The 20,117-nt window shown below is 45.6% G+C and overlaps 1 long non-coding RNA gene across 1 annotated transcript; it reads right to left on the bottom strand.

Moving 5' to 3' along the window:
* Window positions 1-439: 439 nt before the first annotated feature.
* LOC136463279 (uncharacterized) lies at window positions 440-1,033 on the bottom strand. Its single transcript, XR_010760966.1, has 3 exons — window positions 772-1,033; window positions 594-686; window positions 440-506 (listed from the first exon to the last, which is right to left on the bottom strand). It is a non-coding gene; the product is annotated as an uncharacterized lncRNA (long non-coding RNA).
* Between the last annotated feature and the right edge of the window lie 19,084 nt (window positions 1,034-20,117).

Here is a 20,117-nt window from a genome sequence, read left to right as displayed (position 1 = left end):
AACACATTAGGAGTGTAGCCAACGTCGGTATGGTCGCGTCGACAGTGTGTACGGCTCATACCCTGCAGGTATATGATACGCACGATTACTTATAATTCTTTATGATCGTTAGTTCATGGAGCCTACGTACTCAAACAAACTATCTTTGTTAGTACCTGTGAGGCTCCTTGGGTGTCAAACGGGGCACCACCTAGCTGAGACATGCCGATCTCGTCCTGCGGCCATTCGTCCCACTGACCGTGTTGTCCGCGGAAGCCTGGGGGTTCGTCGTCGTCGTCATCGTCGTCCTCCTCGTCCTCGGCTGCAGGGTCCTTCCCAGCGCTAAGATGTGGTGGTGTACGCACCGTGGAAGTGGCACCCTGCGTCATCGCCTGAGAAGAGCCGGTTGGTGTCCTCAAAGAGGCTGAAGACGTGCCACCCGACCGTGTGGGGAGTGACGGTTCCTCATAAGGGGTGTCCATGCAGCTCAACTTCTGAGCTAGCTTCCTGCAGCTCTTCTTCACCTTCTGCATAAATAGACGTTAAAGTTAGTTCATTAGCCAAATGCATATACAATAAAGAAATATTTTCAAAACGGACAAGTTTATGTTTACCTCTACAAAAGCCGCGAGAACGCCTGGCCCCTGCCCTCTAGACTCGTGAAGCCAGAACGCTGCTTCGTTGGACAGCCTTGACAATTGTGTCGCCTGGGTACAGAAACGCGGTTGGACAGTTTTAGTACACATACTTAATACCAAAAGGATAACAAATTGTACCATTCAAGTATCTTACCACGTATCTTTGAAGCGGGGCTCTCTGTAGCTGTGTGTCCTCTCTAGTGGTGACGTCGTACACATCTTCGATGACATCTTCCTCCGAGCCCTCGTCAATCGCCACGTTAGTGTACGGGGGCTTGATATGTGTCCTCGTAGACCTGTGAAGCCACCGCAGGTACTCATCGATGGTGTGCTGGTCGTGTGGAGAACCCTCAAGGACCGCATGTGGTACCCTGGTCTGCCACAAATGGATGTACGAGCTGTGTGTCACGCACCAATCCTTGGTCTTGTACCTCTTCCTGCGGTCAAACCTACAACAAAACGATGTTAGTTGTACCAAACACACCTCTAAATTGTAGCATTGTTATTAATTGATAACGCATCTGTGCAATTCTTGATTGGTGGAGTAAAACGGTGGTGGGCACCATGTCATTCTTCCAAACTGTCTATAGACCCGGATGAGCAAGTGAATCTCGACCACATGAAAGAAAATAAGAGGAACGTCGCAGCGATACTCGTGTGACTCGTCCCTAGTAATAGGACTCAGATAGTCCTGGAGCTCCGGAGAATCCCAAGGACACCAAAACACCTAAAATTTTGTAATTATGTTAGGTTGTGATATAGTGTACATCGAAGAAGACATTGCTATGATAGTATAGAGAGCGTAACCTAGTGTTGTGTCAGGACGTCGAGATCGTCCGTATACTCCTTGTACTTGCGCCACGCATTCCCTCTAACTAACTGTGCTTCCGTCTAGATATACAGAGCTATAGGGAGTGTATCATGCCTGTTCCATTGCTGCATTGAATACGATAACGAATTAGCAACAAATAATCTCATCATATCTAACTGCCTAGAAGAATATAATGAACCGAAGTACTTACCGATAAACCATTATTAAGGGGCCTCCCAACGGGCAATCGTTCCCAACACCAAACCTGGAGTAGGTAGGAGCAACCCCCAAGGTTTGCATGTCCTGAGGTACGACGGCAAGCAACGCATAGCTGTCGATACGTCCATGTAAGGACTGCGCTGCCCCAGCTGTACCCCGCTATGTTCTCCCACGGCTGGCGAAGTATGTCAAGGAAGATCTAGCTGATGGTGTTGCCCGAGGCGTCTGGGAAGAGGAAAGCACCAAGAAAGTGCCAGAGCCACACTCGAGCGAACCTATCGATCTGTGCCTCCTCAGCTTGTGGGTCCAAATACTCAAAGCGCTTTGTGATCCAGGACGACGAAACACCGGAACTTTTCCTGTAATTGATCAAAGAAAATGAGACTCGATTGCTGCAGGAAAGCAATGCAAGTATTAAATAGGTTTGAATTTCTCACTTATTTTTCTTGGAAGCCTCGTCGTCCGGTGGAAGAAAACCAGTAAACTGAGCCACCAGCTCCTTCCAGTGATCGTTGTCAACTATCTCTGTCACTGGAAGTCCCCCCAACCGAAGGCCTAAAATAGCCTTCACGTCCTGCAACATCAAGGTCATCTCACCACAAGGTAGGTGGAACGTGTGGGTCTCAGGCCTCCACCTGTTATAAGAATAGAATGACTGTTAGTTGCCTCCAATTTGTTACAAAAAAGTTTACATACAAAGAATGCACTCGCACCTGTCTACAGCTACAGTAGTAGTAGTGCTAGGTCAAGGGGCGAAAGACCGTGGTTGACAACACGGATAAGCTCGAGGAAGCCGGCACGCCGTATGTACGGCGTATAACGCTCGTCCCACTGATGTGCCCTGGTGTGAGTGCGGGGCCTCAAAGGAGGCAAGGACACCTCTGCATTGTTGTCACTCAAGATGTGTGCTCGGTGCTGATCGTCGTACTCCACCTCTAGAATGGGGTACAACGGGTACTGCATGGGAGGAACCATCCTGTTACAAATTGATAAACAAAGCGTTAGAGTATTCAAATTAACAAAATTTAAATTGACATTATGTAGCATTGTAAAATTTGAACTACTTGTAATGCAATATGAAAGCACATGTATATATCGGCACAAGGCTAGGATAAACAAGCGAGCAAAAGAGGTAAAGCCCGATGGTCATGTGCTATGGACGTGGATAGGGCTAGAGATCGTAAAATAAACACCATCCAAGAAGCGAGGGAGCGAGTTACGCTCAGCGTTATGGCCACGGTAGGATTAACCCACGATCGAAACGTTCGAATGAATTACGATCCATCGACCAGCTTGCTACAATCCCTAACTAAATAACTAACTACAAACTAAATAATAAATACCTAATCAATCACAAACTAAATATCCTAAAACAATAATAATCACAAACTAAATAATAAATACCTAAAATATAAAAACTACCTACGTAAATCACAAACTAATTATCCCAATACAATAATAATCAAAATAACTTTAAATCAAGAGAGAGGTACCTTAGGAGCGGGCGGCCTTGATGCGCCAGACGTTCGTGGTGCGGCCAGCAAGGGCACTACGAGGCGCGGGCGGCCACGGCTGGCGGGAGTGGCCGGTGAGGGCATGGGCGGGCGTGGCGTGGGCGGGCACGGCCGCGTGCGATGGGCGGCGGCGGGGTGCGGTGGCTGGCTGGTAGCGTGCGCGGGTGGGCAGGGGTGCGTGCGGGCGAGGGGCTCGCGTGCTATATTTATTTGGCCCTACCGCACTATGGATTAGGACACGGTAGTGCCACGCCATGATGGGTGGCGCGGCAGGACCGGCCACGTCAGCGGCCCCCTGGCTGCCCCACGCCACGTCAGCCCTGTGCCGCGCCACCATGCATGGCGCGGCATAGGCAGTTGGCCGCGCCAGAGCAATAGGCGCGGCCAAAAGTGTTAGTTTTAAAAAAAATCATCAGTGTTAGATTTAAAATTATATTAAAAAAGGGTTAAAATTAAAAAAAATCGCCAAACGCTGCCGCTCCTCTCTCATCCAATGGAGAATTGCTCCCACTCCCACCACTCGATAGTCATCTGCATTGCAGGTGGGGAACAAAAAAACCTGCTGCTTCGCCTCCTCCGCCTTTCTCCTCTCGTTGCCTCCCGTATTGTCTCCTTCACCTCCCTTGCCTCCTATGACGCTTCCCCACCTCCGTTAACATCCTACTCTGTTCATCTGTTATGCTTGCTATCACCGCTTCCCCATCCTTGTTGAGACCGAGCCCACCATCATCGAGCTTGCCGAGATCCATCCCACTATCATGGGGATCGAGGCCACCGTCGCCGAGGTCTAGCTAGTCATCGTCGAGACTGAGACCATTGAGCTTGCCGAGATCGAGCCTGCTGTCGGCGAGGTCACCGAGACCGAGCATGTGTCTCCTCATCGTGCCTTCATGGCTTGCCCTCCTCTTTCTGTAATCTGTTGGGAGTGGGAGCTGTTAGGTGAGCTCCACTAAACGACGTTAGGAGCAATAGGGACCTTGAGCGAGAGTGGGTTGGGAGCTCTGCTAAACTGACCCTAAAAGGAGTAGCATGCTACAATGAACCCTGAGATGGCTTACTGCTCTCCTACGGCCATGTTAAAGGATCATGAATGACCTCAATGAATGTGATATTTAAACTCTAAACATTCAAAACTAAAAATCTTATCCTATGCAATTCTATTCATTTCATGCACGGTCAAACTCTGCTAAAAAACTCTAGGACTAGGACTAAAAAGATCACAATAAAGTTTTACTTAGGGCCAACACACCAACACACCGACTAACCCTCTAGTCGGCCTTCCTAGCCACCCTCTGGTGTTAGGATGCTCGGCTAGGGTTGTTAACCAGTCAGATACAGACATATATCAGTGATCCTGCATTCTATACCATATCATGTATTATATCCCATATTTTTTTCTCGGGCCTTAGAACTAGTTATGAATCATGTCGGATATTGATATTTATCTCATTTACATATTAGAAATCCGATTTTGAATATTCTGATTCGGATACGGTACATATATTAAATGTTCCAATTGAGATATGGACTATCTATATATGGTTTTGACCATTTTGGGATTCTATTTTCATCCCTACCCGCAAGGGCACCATACATCCAAAATCAAAATTTGTGAAAGTGCTCAAAATTTGTCATCCTCATGGAGTGAGCCCTAGGCTAGCTTGACCCCACACTTAGTGGTCACCTAGTGTCGATAGAATATCATCGACAGTCCTCCGAGGGGTATCTCACGAAGGTAGATTAATCGGTAGAGGAGCGTGAGATCAAGAACAAGAAGGCAACAGAGACACATGAGTTAGACAGATTCAGGCTGTCAGTATAACATAATACCCTACTCCTGTGGTTTGTTGGTTTGTATTAGCTATCGTATGATATTGCGTGAGTTTGGAGGGGGTCCCTACCCGCCTTATATAGTCTGGGGAGTAGGGTTACAAGTCGGTTAGATCAGAGAGATAACCGGAAAGTAATAACCGATTACAGGAATCTTGGAATCATACATATCCTAACAAATCTTGTAGTATCTTCAGGATATCTTCGAGATGTCTTGCGAGAGGCGCTGAGCAGAGTCGTGCCCCGTAAGGCTTCATCTTGCGGGCTAGGCTGCCCCTGGGGGCACAGCCCATATGGTCTGTCGTGGGTATCCGGGGTAGTACCCCCCACAGCTAGTCCCCAAGCACCTTGTACCTGTTGTGTAATGTCATCTTGAGCTTGTCCAAGCAGGTGCGAACACCGTGATGAGTTGCCGAGCAGCGTGAACTGTAGCCGAGCAGCATAACCCAAGTACGACTTGCCATAAGGGTGTAAGGAGCTCAAGTTCAGAATCAAAGATTTCTTCGCAGTGGACCAAGTGTGCCCACTTAGAGTCCGACCATGAGAAAAGGAGATAGTCTTCTTCAGTTTCAAGAGGCGCAAAGTTTTCCAGATTCAAGCAAACACTCACCGCTAGGTGAAGTGTGCCCACTTAGTCTCCGAGCCTGACAGTAGATGACATAGTCATGTTGTAACACCCTAGGTGTTAGCCTTGCATAATTTAACTTGCATAGCATGAGCATGATCATCAAGCATTCATAAACAAGCATTTACAATTGAAACATTGGATTAAAACATATGCAACATTTGCTTGTTATTGCATGTTTCCTTGTAGATATGCAAATGACCATGAGTGTAAACATGTACTTGGTTGATATGGGTCACAAAAACATGTAGCAACACTTAGGTTAGCAAATAGGACATTGTTCATGAAGGTCACCTTTCATGACCAAACACTTAAGATTTCATGTGTTAACCTAGATATCACTATGAGTGACTAATACATGAAATGATTGTATGACCTTGCAATTAGCTTAAACATGTTTAGAGTATCATTATGAACAACTTTGATATTCATGGTTAGGGGTGAATAGATCATTAAGCCCTAGTTTGAAGTGTACCACCCTTTAAATGTGACATGTTTGACCAAGTTTGAACTAGGTGTTAGAGACCTTGCATGGAGGTGGTCACTAAAGCAAAGTTGTAGTATTTGATATAGTGAACAACTTTTATGTTTGGGTCATTGACTGGTTTAGCTCCTAACATGCTTGAATTTGGATCACAAAAATCAACAAACTCACCTTTTCAACACTTATCGAAATTTTGCTAAGTCCTATTAACTGACAGCGCTGACAACCCTACTTTGGGAAGATATAACTTGGTTTTGGTTGCAAATTAGAGCATGATTCCTTAACAAGAATTGGAGCTGGTACTTGGGCTACAAAAGTCATGTAGATCGTTTACGCTTTGGAGCCACGGATTTTTAGTAAATTCGATTGCAAAACTCGCTGTCAGGCACTACATGGCTTCACTAAATCGAATAGCTCGATGGCCAACCGACTTCAGGCATCACGCGCTGTGTGGAGGTCCGTAGCGGCCGCGCGTCGCCGGCGTCCTGCCCCACGTGGCAAAGCCATGCCCAGGCCGACTTTAACACTCCCGCTATCGCCCGCACTCAGCCGCACACCCATTTTTTGTTTTTCTACCTCCTCCCTCGTCGGCCGAAGCACCACAGCGACAGCCGAGTTTTTCCCTGCCTCCACCATCGCCATAGCTAGCGCGAGCTCGCGTCTGGTCACCCAACTGCCACCGCAATAGCTTCTCCATGATCCCGCCGTCACGCCGCACCCGCAATCTCTTCCTTAGCCACGTCGGTAAGCTCCAGCACCGTGCACAAGCTTGCCAGAGCCCTGCTGCCAAGTCTGTCGTCGTGGCCACGCCGCCACAGTCCACCATTCTTAATGCTATCGTGTGCGCTAGGTTCCCTATAGTTCATAGATGCTCGTCCGAGCTCTAGGTTGAGCTGCCGTGGCCTCCACCAGCGTACCACCGTTGTCCCGCCCCGTCGAGCCACCATAGCCGATGCCGTCATCGCTAGCGCCAACGAGAGGGCCAGCCAAGTGGTGCAATCAATGCGCTAGGTCTAGAGGGTCGTTCCGTGAAGATGTCACCACTGGCAAACTCACCGTCGGCGAGCTTTGGCCGCGCCAGCAGCGCGCAGCGCCGCTGCTCTGCTTTCGGTCACTGGCTGGTGGGGCCAACTGTCCAGTGGGTCCTAGTCGTCAATGACAGCAGTACAAAGATAGTTCATTTGAATTCCAGATTTCATGTGTTTTGTAAATTTTAGATCTCCAGTTGTATAGCTTCAAAAATTGTGAAATAAATTTGCTAGTATTCCTTAGGAAGTGAAGTATTTAAAAAAATATGATCTTGACACTTACAGTAGAAATTTTGGAGGATTTAAATGGAAATTTGAAATGTGTTTTTGAATGCATGCAAACTTGTTTATTTTATATCTAGAGTTCCTGTGCACAAAAAATTATGAAATTTTTGTGGTAAGCTATTCTTGACATGTATGAGCTCTGGTAAAAATTTGAGGATCAGTGCATGTATAGATTTGTAGTTATAGATTTTTCTTTTATAAATAGGTAATCCTTGTATGAATTTTTATAAATTATTTAGGAATCCAATATGCATGAAATTTGTTGGAAGTCATCCTAGTACCAAAAGGATGCTAAGAAAATTATAAAATCTGTTGCTTGACACTTTTCACTAGAGTTTTCTATTTTTGCTATTGTAAGCCTTTCTGCCTTGTCATTCTTATATAGAATGTTTTACTTGGTAAAATGGCATGAAACTTTTACAGTAGTCTTTTGGTAGCATTAGTAAGGCATTGTAAATTTTTAAGAATTTATGATGCACATTTGGTATATATTTATTATTTAACCTATGTATCTAAGTAAAATAATAAAGGCATTTAAATAAATAAGTTTTGGCTTTACCATTAAGTGTTCTTGAATGTTTTTGGTATGCTTGAACTGTTGGTAGGCTTTGTGTTGTAAAAATTTGAATACTTATATGAAGTAGAAGTATTGTTGCTTCATAATGCGAATTGGAATAGTTTCCGGACAGATTCTATAGTTTGATGAGTTGCATGATAAAAATGATGTTTTCTGTAAAAATGGTTAATAACAAAGTTGTAGATAACTTCATAATATGTCTTGTGTTAAAATTTCAGGACCATAGGTCAAACGGTTTAGGAGTTACAGCTGTTTAAAGTTAGCATTTCCGAATTGCTTGCTCTCTGGAATTTCTGGACATCACTGATATGATTGTCTGTTTTGGCTAAGATAAGTTGTGAATTAGCTTTTGTGAGTTAAATAAGAGTTGTAGATAATTTTGTAAGCTTTCTAGAAAGTCCAGGATCACCGCATTTGGATAATTATAACTCCAGTTATGAGTAAAACAAGTAGCTGCTGTTTGTGAAATAGTAGACGCATTGTTGAAGTAATTAATTACATAATCAAGAAGAGATATGCACCTACTCAGTAAACGCGATGCACTTGTTGTTATTTAAACCACATGCTATTAAGAATATTTGCAAGAATGCATCTTCATGTATCATCATACCACACTTGTTAACATATATGCATTCGCATTATCTTATGCCATATTCATGCATCTAGGATCGGAGGAAGAAATAACGTTGCTGGAATTCAACGAAGTCGAGGAAGGGGACCAGCAGGAGAATCCTCAAGTCGCAGCTCCTGAAGGCGAGGAGCAAAATCCTAAAGAGCTTCCGGAGTGCCCTGACCACCGCCCCACTTCCTTTTTGCGAGGCAAGCCTCGGAGTATTTTAAGTCTCCCAGTATTTTACAAATGATTACTTCAGTACTTATGATTGATGCATTAGGTTATAAGAGTTGAATGGAACCACTTGATGCATATAAATTCCTTGTCCAGATATTACACCTTTAACCGGTATAGGTCTAGGATCGAATATATGCTTAGCCATGCTTAGACCAGTAGAAGTCGGGTGATGTCCTGTCACCTGCGAGATATAGGTGGATATCGGAGCACGGTTGGCTATATTTGCTATCGTGGAACAGAACCATGGAGTAAAAGAAAATTGAGGCCAGGCAGAGTCTACGCATAGGATGACTCATATGATTCTGTCTAAGCTGATTAAGGACCGTACCGTTGTTGGCGCTTCTGACAAGATTGAACACATGCCTATCACTTAGCTGGCCGGATAACTCGTTCCGACCGTGAAGCCGAGTAGCTCAACTCAGGCCGGGCCTCGTTCTGTTGTGCGCTCCTTGCGGGGGACGATCAGACTAAGCCCAAGGGCAGGCTAGGCCTGAACGTCCTAGCATCTGGTGTCCCAGATTGTGCGGCGTGGTACGGACCCACAAAATGTGTACCTGAGTTGTACCAAATGTGACTGTTGATCTGGTCTGCCTGGGTTTGTGTTAGGAATAAATTCCCAGCTGGTTGAAATCGATTCGAATCGCCGTCTCTCCCGGATAGTGAGAAACTTGGCTAGTCCCAACATCGTAGTAACTGTGTTATGGAACACGATGGTTCGAATGAGTATGGAATTACAATACCTGCTATGGTTACTATTGTATGCTTTTAAATTGATATACCACATGTTTGGCACAAGATAGTTGCTAATCTAGAGATGGATAGTTATAATTAACTTGATAAAGGAATCATAATTGTACAACTAAGTCAATTGCTTTTATGCAAAATGTTGTCAAGCTATCTCCACTTATACAACCTTGCATAATCCTTGGAGTCGATTTTTTTTGGTTTATGACGGGTAAGTCTAGCTGAGTACCTTCTCGTACTCAGGGTTTTATTTCCCATTGTTGTAGATCGCACTATGTATCATGGTTATTGCAAGAGTTGCTTCTATCCCGCCGTGGATGAGGAGTAAGCCTTGGATAGGCTTCTTTATTAATCCCTATCTTTGCTTTTGTGGACCGTGATCCTACTTGGCACTGTACTAAACTATGTTGGCAACTTTACTTTCAAACTTAATTTGCTTCCGCTTTTATCTATCAAACTTGGTTTGTAAAAACTTGGTTTCATACTCTGATGATGAAAATGTATCTGTGAACTTTATGTAATATGTGATATGTATGTTGAATCATGTATGATCTTGGTTGTTGTAAAGCGTTTATTGAGACCCGTCGTGGTACTCGACGGACCACCGGGTTTATATGGGTTCAAGTATGACAGTGCGACCACTTGCGGGCTGCCATTGTACTTGTACTCTTATAAATTGGTCAGTTCTGCGACACATGTGGTGCCAGGGTCCAAAGTAGAAGAACAGTAAAAGACTAGCCGAGCAGGCAGCCAGTCCCCGGGCGTAGCCCCAAAATGAGAAAGAGCACATTCACCGCAAGGTGAAGTGTGCCTACTTAGTCCCCGAGCCTGATAGTAGGTGGCGCAGTCATGTGGTGCCAGAGTCAGAAATAGAAAAATAGTAAAAAGACTAGCCGAGCAGGCAGCTAATCCCCGAGCCATTTACAGAGGTATCTGAAAAATCCAACCGTGGAGAAAAAAACCGGAGTAATGGCTGTACAGTAACTGTTACTGAGCCTCAATAAATGGCGGAAAAGTTGGTGATTATTCGGTGAGTGATAACCAACGACGGCGATAAATGAGCGACATGGGCTTCGGTTGCGTGAAAGCCCAGGTTACGGCCCATTAAGCCACGTCGAAGAATTCGGAGAGGCACAAATCATGGGAACGGTTTCCCAAAAACCCTCGAATGCGAAAGGGTGGGGAAAGTGCTTTATAACTGCACCGCCGCATCCCGCGTTCCCACCTTTGCCACTTTGCCATTTCGTCTTCATCCTCAGCCCTCGTGTTTCTAGAGTCACATCCACATTTGCTTTCGCTACCAAACCCCAATCACATCTGAGAGATGGCGCCAAAGAAGGGAGCTACCAAATTGAAGAAGACAAGCCCAAGAAGGCGAGCACCGGCGCGCAGCGTGACCAAGAGTGGTTGCCGTCGTGAACGGGAGAGGCAGAGCTTAACAGATTGGTGGAGGCTGGCGTTCTTCCTGACCGTGCTACCATCGGATGGCGGCTGACCCTCGGTGAGTCCTTCCCAACACCTCATACCAATGAAGTAGCGGTATTCGAGGATTATTTCTAACGCGGGTTGGGATTTCCTGTTCATCCGTTCCTGAGGGATCTGTTGGAGCTCTGGGTGGTTAGTCTGTGCAACCTCCATCCCAATACCATTCTACATATCTCAATCTTCATCCATTTCTATGAGACATATCTTGGAATCCTCCCCCACTTCAACCTCTTCCGTCACCTGTTCTAGCCAAAGAAGAGAGGCGGCAGCGGTTCCAAGGTGGTCGGCGGGGTGTACCTTCAGCTGTGTGATGGGATGGCGGGCAAGTACCTTACTATGCCGCTGAACACATTAGTGAAGGGGTGGAACGCCAGGTGGTTCTACATGAAATAGAGCCACCCAGCCATCCACTGTGACACCGACCACATCATGGAGAGCCAGAGGAGCTGGTCGGAGACGCTGAGCAGCGCTGATATGGAGCAAGTGAGGGAGCTCCTTGCCTTAATAAGGGGCATGAGGACCAACGGCGGATTGGTAGTGGCGAACTTTATAGTACGCCGCATGCAGCCCTATAAGGAGAGGGTGCACCTAGCCTTCAAGTTCAACGGGGAGACCAACGGTACCCGGGAGAGACCGAAGATGCTGTCGAGGGACGTTGTTGAAGAGCGGGCTGCAGAGCTATTTGCTCCGTTTGCCTCATTCAACATGTTAGGGTATATGAAGCCCTTTAACTGCAAAAATCTGTCTCCTTAGGTAAATATGTCAGTTGTGTATTCCTGATGCTTTTTATCCTTTGTCATTGCCGAGTAGTGGACTGATTTGCTTATGCGAAGATCCACTCACAGGATAGGACAGTGTACTTTTCAGGTGTGCCGAGGGGCGATTGGCCACCAGCGGCGGATGCACGACCACTGGCTCAACCTGAAGAAAGTGCCATCGGCGTCTCTTCAGAGTCCGGAGGTATGGATGCTGGTCGGATAGAGAGTCTTCTCCTAGTGTTAGAGAAAGCCTGGGGGAAGAGGGCAGCGTCATACGAGCTAGCCTAGAAGAAGAGGAAAATGGTGGCTGCTGCTCCCCTCAAACTAGGCGACATCTCGCTTGGTGATGATCAGATCACTCAAATGCGAAGGACCACAATGTTTGATTGGTCTGATGACGATGAAGTTTTGACAACTCCTCTACCGAGCACAAAGGAGCCTACATGCAACAAGCGTGTGGATGATCAATCAAGGGGAAATGATGATCAATCAAGGGGAAATGAAGAAGTCCCCAAGCAGCAGACGAGGGAAGTCCCCGCACAGCAGATGATGAGAGTCCCTGTGGGGGAAGCGACGGAAGTCCCTGAGCAACAGGCGGAGGTAAACCCAGAGCGATAGGTAGAGAGGGTCCTAGAGCGGTAGGCAGAACAGAGATCGACTATGGAGGAGGCGGGACCTCCCCCCTAGAGCATAGGAGTCGACCCCACGGCTACGCCTAAGGGCTCGGGCAGGCACCGCCGATTCAAGAAATTGAACTGGCAGACCAAACTGTAAGTACCCTTGTCTTGGAGTTACTTTGCTATAGTCTATTAACTTTTTTGGTGACTAACAAGTCGATCTGATGTAGTGCAAAGCGTATGGAGGATCTGACCCCGCCAGTCTGGACTATCGAACAGTCGAGGGCTAAACCTAGGGTGGAGGCAACGCTGGCGTCTCCCATCCCGAAGTCCTCAAGTGCCCAACAGTCGAAGGAGGAGTCAACCACCGCCACTATCAGACTTGGTGGCAACAAACAATTGGCGCCAGCAGTAGACAAGTCAGCAATGATACCCAAGGCAACAGCGGGAACTGTCGGGTCTTCGGGAGCAGAAGCTGGAGTTGTCGGCGATGCGCCAGAGTCTAGGGCGGTGAAGCCGGTGGTAGCTAGGGAGCAAATGGCACCACCTGAGGCATCGCCAGGGATGGTCGGACCCGCTGTCTGACCACAGAGCCCCCTGATGGTGCCTCGAGCTATGACGGAAGAGGATGAGGTGGAAGAGATCGAGCATGCTGAACCTCAACTCTAATCCATCCAAATCCTCCGCAAGCATGATGACGTGGTGGTGGTTATCAAGGAGGAAGGCACCACTAGGGAGATGAGGAGACTAAAATCCGCCGTTGTTGGAGTAATGAAACAAATCGAGGTCAGTACTGCATATGGAATGTTCGTCTATGATGTTGGAGACCGGAGTTCATCATTAGCATTGTACATTTGTAGGGGATAACTCGGACTGTCGAGCAGCAACACCAGCTGATAAAGAGGATGGAGCCCCTCGCCGAGGAGACCGAGAAACTTAGGGAGGTGATGAACCTCTTGGAAAGAAACATCCAGAGGGCCTGACGTGAGTGAGACCTTGCAGAGTCCAACACGCAGGACCTAGAATATAAGAGGGGGGGGGGGTCCTATCGGTGTAGCTAGTGGCTGTGTCCAAGCTGCTATGGAGCAAGTCCAAATAGTTGGCCACTATCTCTGAACAACTGAGGGGTGCCTCCGAGCAGTTGGAATAGAAATCCAAACAACTCAGAAGTGTATCCGAGCAAAAAGCAGGTACGATATATTGGTGAATGTACTTTGTATTGCTGAACAACCGTATTTTTAGTGATAACTATCGTGCTTGTAGAGCAAGACGTGGAGCTCGGCCAACTATGGCAAGCCGTCGAACAACTCCGATAGGAGAAGGCGAAGGAGTCAGAGCGAGCAGACAAACTAGCCGAGGAGCTGAAAGGTGAATACCTCCTGGTCGGAGTTACCATTGAAGTAATTTCCTTATATGATGGAACATTGTAACGCTTGCAGGCTACCGTCATAAAGCCAAGGCATAGTTTGATGTGCTAGTGCAGGAGGCCAGGACCTAAAGGGATAACTTCAACGCTATAGTCGCCACAATTAAACTGGTGCTCGACTACGTCGACCTAGAACCGGCTCCTTAGCCCATCGGTAGGCGGCAATGTTCGGACACCATCATCTAGAGGTGCAAAGCGGCATGGGAGAACTTCAAGATCTTCAACCACGATGCCATTGTGACCATCGCCACTCATGCCCTTGTGGTGGTTCAGTCCTAATGGGAACGGGGATCCTGATCTTCCATCAGGTAGTGGTAACTATCGTTGTAGCGGAGAATGACACACTGATCTGGCTTCAGATCGAAAGATCAAACCATGCAATCTTAGCACCACAACTCCTCTAGTTATCAACCAAGACACGAATCTAGTTGACCTTGCCAAGAAGGTTAATCCCTGCCTGCACAACAAAGAACACAATCAAGAACAAGAAAGAAAGCAACCAAATTGCAGATGAATGATTAATCTCACGAAGTTGGGGTCTCACAAGCCGATGAACGGTGAAACTGTTCTTGACAGATTAATCTAAGCAAAACCCAAAACCTAATGACAACGATGGCATATGATTATAAAGGTCTTAGGGTCATCGCCTACCCTGGATGCGCCTCCTAATGGGCCCAAACATGATACATGGTCCAATGGACCAAAAGACAGTGTCGCAGCACCCTGGCAGATTCTGGACACTGACTTGTTTTGATGATTCCCGTTGATTCTGAAGGTCTTTTGATGTGAGACCACTTGGATTGGATTCCTTATCAAATTAGGTTTCCAACCATATGTGGATTGTCAAAAAAATAGAGTCTGTATGCATCCTAGGTGACCAGTTTAAGGCAGACTAGTCCTGGACACCGAGGTAGACTCGAACTTGAGTTGCTTTGGGCCTCCAACTCGAGGACTTGAACCAAATTAGCCTTGGGCCTCCTTCTTGACTTGGACACCCTTTCTGGCCTCCTACCCCTCCATACCATGTGCCAAACATGGTCATATGCATGGGTGTCATGTCCTCATCATCCTCCCCTTCTTGACGAAAAGCCGTCCTCAGCGTCGATTGTGCTTGAAACTAATCCTGCACAACATAAAGGAGAATGGGGTTGCGAAGACAAAGGGAACTAAAATAATTGTGAGAAGGAATGTGACCATGTTTCCAAGTTTCTAGCATGTCATCTCGCATAAAAAAATTCAGCAAGCATGTAGTCTCCATGATCTGAATGCACACGATGTATGTCAACACTATCCTGCAAAAGATTAGAACTAACCAAAGACAATGCAGGAATATATGGTCTAGCAGACATAGGTAGCAACAAACAATGCTCCCCTTCTTGGAAGTGATCTTGTTTCTTTGAGGAACATGATAAAATGTTTGTATTATTATGGCTGCCCTCTAAATGATCATAATCTTGTACAACAAAAGGAGAATTTATATTACTACGAATGTATACTCGATGTATCATATATTGTCCCTTGTTATATTTGCCAATAACATGATATGTGTGTTTAGAAAACCAAGGCAAATCAGCATATTTAAAAAGGCTCTCCTCTAAACAATCTAGGTTACACAAAACATCAAATTCAATGTAACTCAAACTATGTAAAGAAGACAACAGTTTGAACTCATCAGTTTTAGTAGCAATATGAATAACATGTTTATTTTCAGCACAAGTGACTAGTTCCAAAACATGTAAAACTAAAGCATCATCAACCAATTCATCTTTATCAAAGGAAGTTCAAGCAAATTATCATGGGACAGAGATAAATCAAGAGAGGGTTCCACTAACAATTGCTCTATGATAGCATGGTTTGTGAAAAAATTTAGTACATTAAAACAATTCTCACCATCCGTGAGTGTAGCACCATGGGCATTACCTATGTTCTCAGCAGGAGTAATAAGTGCATTGTGAAGTGATGGTTCTAAATTTGCATATGAGGTTGTGAGCTCCTCATTTTCTTCCATGTCATCCTCTCACTTATGGACATTATCCTGCAGAAGGTTAGTCATAGCAAGAGGAATAACAACAGACTCTTCCTCTAAAGGATGCACCTCATCACATGAAGTCAAAATAGGAGGTGGATTAACAAAGGTTTCTCGCATAAGGAGTTTTATATCATTCTAAGTTTGAGGTTTATCAGCAGGATCTAAAGACTCCCACCAAGATAAAGCAGAATGTCGCAAAACACTAGCTGCATTTTTACCTTCCTCCTTGGACACATAAAGCGAGTAGAAAATATGTTATCTATGGCAATTTCCCACTCCATGTACTCATCAACACCTATACCATCATAAGTCGGTGGATACGAACAACATGTCATTGTAAACACAAAAATAGAAACAAACGGTGAAAGTTATCCCTACCAAATGACTACGTGGTTGCAGTGGTGTCACTTTTCACAGCAAGTGGAAGCGTCTTACCAAGCTCTTACAAAGTTCTTACCAGCGCAAGCAGTGGGCGGTACAACCGACGGCTGGTTCGTGATACCTATGAGGCAGTGGCACCGAGATTGCAAGGACCTTTTTCTGTACTGAACTGAAGTATATATATGGAGCTTGGGAGGCTTAAAATATGGTAGCAAGGAATAGCAATAATTTAATTCAAAAATTGCAAGATTGAAAAGTAGTCCCAAGCTAGTCTATGTCGCCGGCCTAAACTCGTCCTGAACCTAACTCAAGCAAGCAACAATGCAACCAGGGACTCAAAAGATGCAAGCACTTCTGAATTTTTTTTACTTTCTTTCTTTCTTTCTTTCTTTTCTTGCTCTTTTTTTATTCTTTTACTTTTTTTGGTATGACTTTTACCTTCTTCTTTTTTTGCACCTTCTTGCCTTTTCCTTTCTTAATTTTTTTACTATCCCAGAAAGTGCCGCAACAGAATACAAAACAACTGGACGACACAGCTTGTACAACGACTATGTGGTCATGTGAATTTGTTCTGTTGTGATTTAGCTAGAACCTGAAGCAACACTTGAAGAAAAGAATATGGCTATGACTTCTTTGACTGAACAAAGGACAAAGGAAACCAAAATTGTGGCGCAGTACAAGATTATGCAAAGTTTCCTTCTCTATCCTATATGTCGGACTGCAGGACTCTTTCAACAATTTGACTAGGATACATCAAGTGGTGCCATGTGCAAACTGAAACTTACAGCTAAAAACTAGGATACCTCTCTATCTTTTTTTTGTGTAGCACAAAAGAGAAAAAAAATCTGCAGCACAGGAAACAAAAAGTGAACCGCTATCTCTCTATGCCCTTTGTTTGTTGCACATATAACAGCATGGAACTAAACTCAGCGGCGACCAAGAGCAAGACCTAGACACAGTAACATGATGACACGCAAGGGATGACCATTCAATAAAGCAAACTAAAATTAAAATATTGCAACGACACAACGGGTGATAGGATAGGGAGAAAACAAAGATTAACATAAATATTTTTGTGGGGCAAGTTTCGGGATATATAGGACAAAGACAAAACAAAACTAGGGTAATGATAAACCTGACGGTAATACCTGAAGCTCTGATTACCACTTAATGGGAACGGGGATCCCGATCTTCCATCAGGTAGTGGTAACTATCGTTGTGGCAAAGAATGACACACCGATCTGGCTTCAGATCAAAAGATCGAACCATGCAATCTTAGCACCACAACTCCTCTGGTTATCAACCGAGACACAAATCTGGTTGACCTCACCAAGAAGGTTAATCCCTGCTTGCACAATGAAGAACACAAGCAAGAACAAGAAAGAAAGCAACCAAATTGCAGATGAATGATTAATCTCACGAAGTTGGGGTCTCACAAGTTAATGAACGGTGAAACTGTTCTTGACAGATTAATCTAAGCAAAACCCAAAACCTAATGACGGCGATGGTGTATGATTATAAAGGTCTTAGGGTCATGGCCTACCCTGGACATGCCTCCTAATGGGCCCAAACACGATACACGGTCCAACGGACCAAAAGACAGTGTCGCTACACCCTGGCAGATTCTAGATGCTGACTTGTTTTGATGATTTCTGTTGATTCTAAAGGTCTTTTGATGTGAGATCACTTGGATTAGCTTCCTTATCAAATTAGGTTTCCAACCATATGTGGATCATCAAAAATAGAGTCCATATGCGTCCTGGGTGACCAGTTTAAGGTAGACTGGTCCTGGACGCTGAGACAGACTCGAACTTGAGTTGCTTTGGGCCTCCACCTCGGGGACTCGAACCGAATTAGCCTCGGGCCTCCTTCTTGACTTGGACACCCTTGCTGGCCTCCTATCCCTCCATACCATGTGCCAAACATGGTCATATGCATGGGTCATGTCCTCATTAGGTCCCACTACCCAGCCATCGACCTTTAGGTGATAGGGGGTGGGTTTGCCGAAGGGCTGAGCGAGGCGGAGACCCAGCAGCTGGAGGATGAGGTGGAGGACGTAGCAAAGAAGCTGGCCAGTGATATAGACTTGTTCAGCGAGACAGACGGTGATGGCGGAGCAGAATGATCTGCTCGGAGGGTATTGTCTGTAACATCTTTAGAGGGTAGTTAGGACGCGTGAGAGCGCAAAAACATTTATGTATGTGTATAAATGTTATAAAGTGCATGTGATGCAGCTTGATTGTATTTGTGTTGAAAAATCATTGTAGTAATAGCCCTAATGCAATTATACGTAATATAAGTAGCATCTGAGCAATTAGTTCGTTACTAAGCCCTATGGCCTCAGCTAGCCCGGAGTCCATAACGTCGAGCGCAGAGCCCGTGGATGTGTAGGAAGAATAGACGTGACCAAGGAACCTCTGCCGACCACCCATAACATAGAGCGCGGAGCCCGTAGCACGTGTAGGGAGAGATTAGAGACTGGGTCTTCCCCATAGAGCATAGAGCGGAACATGTGCTGCTCGGTGGCTGGCAAAATAACTTGGAAGATAAACGTAGTATAAGTGGGCTTTGAGCAGTTAGTTCTTTACTAAGCTCTCAGCCTGGCTAGCCCATAGTCCATAACGTCGAGCGCGGAGGCCCATGCACGTGTAGGAGGAACAGACGTGACCAAGGAACCACAACCGACCACCCATAACACAAAGCACGGAGCCTGTAGCACATGTAGGGAGAGATCGGAGACTGGGTCTTTTTGATAGAGAATAGAATAGAACTATGCTGCTCGCTGATCGGTGAAATATCTTGGAGATTTGGAGAAAAATCTACGGCGATTTGGAGAAACACGTGGTGAAATACATTGGCGATTCAGAGAAAACATAGTTTAGCAATTTGGAGAAAACATGTTCGGCGATTTGGAGAAAACGTGTTTGGCGATTTGGTGAAACATGTGGCGAAATACGTTGGCGATTAGAGAAAACATGCTTGGTGATTTGGAGAAAACATTTTCGGCGATTTGGAGAAAACATGTTTGGTGATTTGGAGAAAACGTGTTCGACAAATTGGAGAAAACGTGTTCGGTGATTTGGAGAAAATGTGTTCGACGATTTAGAGAAAACATGTTCGGTGATTTGGAGAAACTCGTTCGGTGAAAACATTGGAGATTTGGAGAAAAGTGGTCGTGCAGTTATGGCAATTTCATTTTGGAGTTCGTCTTGGAGTGGCGTAGAGCTCAGCGACTGTAAGTGGAGATTTAAACCGTAATTTAGAAAAAATGGAGACAAATTATGGAGACCAAAACTTTATATTTGGGGCGTTTCAAGGATAGAAACATATGAGGTGCTCGATGTGCCAGGAGTTGGGAACATCGATTCCATCTAAGTCACATAGGCGATAAGACCCTGGTCGGGTAACCTCTTTGACGATGTAAGGCCCTTCCCAGGGGGAGGAGAGCTTGTGCATCCCTTTAGTTTTTTGTTTCCTGCGAAGAACGAGGTCGCCGACAACAAATGAATGACCTTTGATGTTGCGGTTGTAGTACCTTCGCAAGCCTTCTAGATACTTGGTTGTGTGGACGCAAGTGATTAGGCGTTCTTCCTCAACCTTGTCGATGTCCTCTGTTCGAACAGCTGTGGCTTGCTCTTCATCATAATTCACCACCCTAGGTGCTCGGAAGGCAATATCTACTGGTAGTATGGCTTATGAGTCGTAGACCAAGAAGTATGGAGACACACCGGTGCTGCAACTAGCTTGAGTGCACAGTCCCCAGACTACAACTGGTAGCTCCTTGAGCCATCTGCCTGGGTGCTTTTATTCTTTCTGATATAGCCTCTTTTTGAGGGC

The sequence above is a fragment of the Miscanthus floridulus genome, chromosome 7, assembly GCF_019320115.1.
Source record: "Miscanthus floridulus cultivar M001 chromosome 7, ASM1932011v1, whole genome shotgun sequence".
NCBI classification, from domain to species: Eukaryota; Viridiplantae; Streptophyta; class Magnoliopsida; order Poales; family Poaceae; genus Miscanthus; species Miscanthus floridulus.
Note: the sequence above shows the minus strand (reverse complement) of the source record. Positions and strands in the feature narration are given on the sequence as shown.